The sequence below is a fragment of the Argentina anserina genome, chromosome 4, assembly GCF_933775445.1.
Source record: "Argentina anserina chromosome 4, drPotAnse1.1, whole genome shotgun sequence".
In the NCBI taxonomy this organism is placed as follows: Eukaryota; Viridiplantae; Streptophyta; class Magnoliopsida; order Rosales; family Rosaceae; genus Argentina; species Argentina anserina.
Window position 1 is genome coordinate 7,602,745 of NC_065875.1, and position 6,178 is coordinate 7,608,922.

Below are 6,178 nucleotides of genomic sequence, written 5' to 3' on the forward strand. Positions count from 1 at the left end.
ATAATAGCTCCATGTTTTGTAAATTGTGTGAATTATAATAATTTTAATTATCTTTTGTATTAATTGTCATGCCAAAATTAAGAATTAGGATTAAATATTGCAATTGGTGTTACCTTTTTTTAATCTAAGAGTTGGAGAATTTCTAATTAAAAGGGTGTGACGTATAATAATAATAATAATAATAATAATAATAGAGATTCTTATAAAAATGTCTATTTTGACACATGAAATGAGAAAAAAGTCAGGTTAAATTTCAAAATTATAAAAAAGTCACATAATCATATTTCTTAAAAATTACGACTTGTGCAGTGAGATTTTCCGCTTCTTTTTGCTCTCGACGACTCCGCCTCCTCCACTTTCCAAACTCCATCTCCGTCGTCAACCTTGCCATCCAAGCTTGGTCGTTGCCGGATCTACGACCACCACAAATCACAGATTCCGATCAGCACCAACTGCCGTCGCCGATCAAAGACCCAACCGAGTTGACCGACGCCAAAGCTCAATTCCAGAAGCTCGGCCACAGATCTCTGACTTAAGGAGCGAGCCTGATACAACTTCGACTGTGGCCATCTTCTTCACCGATCCCGACCTCTTCCTCCTCCTCTCTATCGCGCCTCTATTGAATCCATACCTCTCGGCGACCTCAACAAAGTAACGCCGATGGGAGAAGCAACTTGGCGATCTGGGATAGTCATTCGAAAAGTAACCGCCGTCTGAAAAGCTGTCGCTCCCCTCAGAAACTCTGGTTCCACCCGATGGCGACGCTGAGAAGAGTACGACAGCGGTTAAACAAGGGCTGATGTGGTCGCCAGAAAAACTATGAGATCAAGATAGTGCATTGGGTGCCCAGAGAGATATTCAGGGTGCACATAATAGTTTTGGATGCCCACATCAGATATTGGATAGTTTTTTTTAGAAAATTGTTATCACACTAGCTATCACATTACCTATCACACAAATTTTCTACTGTGATAGAAAGTGTGATAGGTAATGTGATAGGTAATGTGATAAAAAGTGTGATATGTAGTGGTAATGTAATAGGTAGTGTGGCTGGAGTTGTGACATCACATTATTGTCGATATTTGGATCATATGAGTTAATTTGAGAAATTAAAGATCACATAATAGACAAAGGTTCGTTATTTAGTAATCATTCTTTTTTATTTATTTTTCTCTTCTACTTCTTCTTCTTCTTCTTCTTATTATCACAACATAGTCACATAAAACAGTGTGACAACGGGTGTGATAGTGTATGTGATAGCCAATGTGTCATCAGGTCTGATAGGTAGTGTGACAGCAGGTGTGATAGGTAGCGTGAAAACAAGTGTGACAACATGCGTGATAGCAAGTGTGACAGCGGGTGTGATAGGTAGTGTGACAGTGAGTGTGACAGTGGGTGTGACATGTAGTGTGACAGTGGGTGTGACATGTAGTGTGACAGCGGGTGTGACATGAGATGTGATAATGGGTGTGGTAGGTAGTGTGACAGCAGGTGTGACAGATGGTGTGACAACGGGTGTGATATGAGGTGTGAAGTGGGTGTGACAGTGGGTGTGACAGGTAGTGTGACAGATAGTGTGATAGGTAGTGTGACAATGACAATTAGTGTGATAGACAGTGTGACATCGGGTGTGACAGATAGTGTGACAGGTAGTGTGACATCGGGTGTCATAGATAGTGTGACAGCAGGTGTGACAACGGGTGTGATAGGTAGTGTGACAACGGGTGTGATAGGTAGTGTGACAACGAGTGTAATAGATAGTGTGACAGTGGGTGTGACATCGAATGTGACAGTAGGTGTGACAGTGTGTGTGAAGGTTAGTGTAATAGGTAGTGTGATAGTGGTTGTAATAAATAGTGTGACAGAGGTTGTGATAGTGGGTGTGATAGTTAGTGTAAATAGATAGTGTGACAGGTTTTTTGACAGCAGGTGTGATAGCGGTTGTGACAGCAGGTGTGACAGTTTGTGTAAGAGGTAGTGTGACAGTGGTTGTGACAGAAGGTGTGACATGTTGAGAAGAAATGTGGAAATATGCGAAATTTTGTTAAAATTCAAATGAGATTGGTATAATTAAGCTCATAATGAAGAGAATAGCTATAATTAGGGAACCTTGAGCTTCAGTTTCGCCGAAATTGCTTGGAGCACCACCATCGATGGTGGCAATACTTTGCGATGGTTGTTTCGCCTTGTACGGTTGGTCGATTCGGAGTGGGTACTATATCAAATGAAAGAGGGGAGCGAGATCTTTCTAACGGTACCAATTTCGTCAAAATTTATCACCGGACGAGAAAGTTATTGCCGGAATTATAAAAAAGAAGAAAAAATGAGAAAGGGCAAAACAATCCATAAAATATTTTTAAAATGATTGGTTTCTAATTTTGTTGACTTTTTTATAATTTCCAATTAAATGTGATGACATTTTTATAATTAATTCATAAGTAATAGATTTTATTCGAATATAAACGGTGAGATGATATATTTTTATAATTCACCAATGATAATAATAATAATATTATTATAATTATAATATATAAGTAGTATTAATGCATGCGCATACCGGCAAACATGAATCGAAACTTCCATCAAGATTTAATACAAACAATGTTGAACATAAAATCCAAAACTTGAAATTGAATTACTTCCTACAAATATATTGAACAAAACATAAATCTTACTTTATTGATGACAAAAAAAAATCAGTGAATCAATACTTCTACCACCCATTGAATTATGCAGAACCAAATCATGGAACCAAAGCAAAAATTCAATAGAAGTCGTGTCAGATCGAATTGCTTGCGAACGAAGGCATTTTTGAGAACTGAGTGAAGAAAAGAAAAATAAAGTCAAACCTTAGTTGAAGTATAGTACCGTATCTTTGGAGAATGCAATCTGAGAAACTTCTTTGATCGTCTTCTGATGAGAGAAGTTTTGATAGAGAGAAAGATCAATTTTAGGAGGTGTGAATACGTGCCGTATTGTTAGTACACATCCACAGAGATTTCGAAAATTGAAATTTTATCATGCATAGTTTACTATTTTATCCTTTGTTTATTTATCCATGTATTGTCACATTATTATTATGTTCCATGGGTAATTAAGTAATCATAGTAGTTAGCAGTTCCATAAGTCTTATCGGTTTAATTTATATCGGTTTATACTTTTATAAGCAGAACATGGCTTGTTAGCCAATTTCTAACAAAAAAAAAATCATATTAACTTTGAAAGATTACAAAACATTCATACTCGTAAAAAAGGATAGAATATAGTAACTTGTGAAATAAACAGAAAATTGAAAACAAGAAATATTTTTGACAACTACCCATATCTCCAAATAACCACCCCAAAGACCCAAAGCAGCTGATATTCAACTACAACCAACGGTTGTGTTTATGTCTAAGAGGGTTTGCTCTCCGAAACTCAGTTATGTGTTTTTAGTGGCGACAACATCGGAGTCAAAACCTCAACCTTGAACCTGACGTTTCTTTCAACGGTCGAAAATTAGGCGCGGCTGAATAACCTTCATTGGCCACTCCTTTCGTATCATCACCTAATGCTGACGTCATTTAGATTTGATGACAGCGGAGCTTACAATCGAAATGGTGCGCTTTCGTACCCATCGTTCTCAATATACTATTTCCTCCTCCACCGATGTGTAAATTAACATGTTGCGATCACAGAGCTCATCTCCAGGATTAAGCGAGGAGCCGGCTTAGGAATCTAATCATTGGGTAAACGTTTTAAGAGTTGTGAATGAACCTTTTGCAGTATCTCCTTTCAAGCTTCCATTTGAATGGCGCTTCTCATGAAAATGGAAGATCAGGTTGAACATAATTAAGTCAGAAAATGTAAACTCGAGTGGTAGGTTTGAACATAAGAAGAATCGGGGAATGTCATTCCGAAGCTCACAATGCTTCGGTTTTGGGTGAAAACGCTTTTGGAACTTCGCCGGGTGATAGTAATGTCGCTGCCCCCGAGTTGGTTTTGCAAACAATGTTTTAAAAAACAGAACACCTTAAGCACGTCTTAGTTAATAGCTTAATATAGGCGCTTAACACGCAAAATAAATTGCCTCACTTTTTAGTCCTAGACACCAAGGGCGCGATGAAGGCGCTGCATGAGGCAGATTAGGCGGTAAAAAATTACAATATAAGGTAGTGGCGGACCCAAATTTTTTTTGCTGTGAGGACATATTGACATGTAATATGTATTTTAAATTTCTATGGGGATAAATATGTTGATATTTGGATTGATATTTGGTATTTTAGTTAAGATAACACTGAAAATTTTGCTACATTCCAAAAATCAGTAGAGGCATGATCCCCCACCTCTAGTTCTGCCAGTGATCTAAGGCATTGCAAGTTTACTCACATAGGTTTATTTTCTTCAAAAATTGCAATTTAATGAACAACCTACTGCTCAAATTGAGGTACAACGTACATTAGCCTTGCAATACTAGGCTATTAGTCAAAGGATGATAGATTGCATATTTATACTGGAGAAGCTAAAAGACGACACAATATCGCTCAATGAATCTCTAGTTCATATAGTCTGACATAAGATCTAGAGCCATATATATGGCTAAATACCAAAGAATAATATTATATATTAATATTGAAGTTTGGAAATCAATTATATGATCAAATATTATACCATAGTAACATAATACTTTGTATAATCACGTTGGTCAGTACTGCTAAAGTCTGAAACCAAAAATTGAAAAAGCCTGGTCCAGAAAAAAATTGGAGATAATTTGACATAAACCCAATTTTGAAGCCCCCACTTAAATTTAAACGCACACCCAATTTTTTTTTTAAATCTAAACCAAAAATTAATTATTTTGACCTAATATTTTTATAACAAATATTTTTCATTTAGAATGGTTTCACTTTTTTACCCTCTAGGTTGAGAAATTGAAACTACTCCTTAAAATTAGTTTTGACCAACTTTCTAATTTAGTTAACATTTAATTGTATCTATCATAAATGAAAATTGCAATTTATTTTGGAGAAATTTGAGAAAATCGGGTATCAACATTAATTTAGAGAAATTATAGAATATACAAGAGTGAAACAAATGTATGATTGAATGAATTTTGATCTTATTTTCTTATTTAAGACGATTAATTATTTTAATTTGTCATAATGAGCCTTAAATTTTACCTTAGTTTTTGTTTCTCTATTTCTTGATGTCTATTTAGTTTCTTATCACTTTATGTTATCAAAGATTTTTTTCATATACTTGGAATATACTTTTTATTCTCCTACCTATTCAACAGATTAAAAGCACCTATCATAAACCAAAACAATCTTACACACTATAATCTAAAGAAAATAATGAAATCCTCATAATTGCCAAATTCCAACTCTATGGATGCAGATCTTACTGCTTACTAAATAATTATCCACTTTACGGATACATGTTAAACAGATGCAAATCATGTTACATACTAAGTAGATTTTAATGCTCTATATAACAGAACTTTTTACCTCAACCTTAGATTCACAACAAAACCATACATACTCTACAGATACAAATCCAAATCAAATTGTGAAACCCACCTACTCAATAGAATTATGAAACCTACAAATCTCAACCAATACACAAGTAACCATATGAATCCTCTCACCTATTTAGCAGACTTAGAGAAAAACATACATATTTCGTAGAATCACGTACTCCACTAAACAATAAGGATTATGTTTTTTTACCAGTTACATAGATTCTTCAGATTTAGCAAATACACACACACACTGAAAACATAGAATAACAAAAATACCTACTCTAAGGTAATACTTGGGTAAGAGATTTGGAGGTGATAAGGAATTTCAAAAATGAAGGGATTTCAAGGTGAATGGATTAATATCAAATTGAAGCTACAATTAAGCAATTTAAAAATATATTAATGTATTTGTATCACTGGCAAAGAAAATAATTTTCATCAAGAACAAGTTTCATTTCTTATACCAAATAATTTTTTTTTATTTCTTATTTAACCTAACTGAAAGAGTTTTAATAGTGAGTTTAGATTAAAAGAGTGTTGATTTTTGGGTCTATAATCAATTACCCCAAAAAAATTGCAGAACGATCCAAGTATAGATTAGCAGCTGATCAAGAAGTATTGGTACTGCCGAACAATCGGTTGCCGAATTATTGGTTTAATCGGTCAGAGCCGGATTAC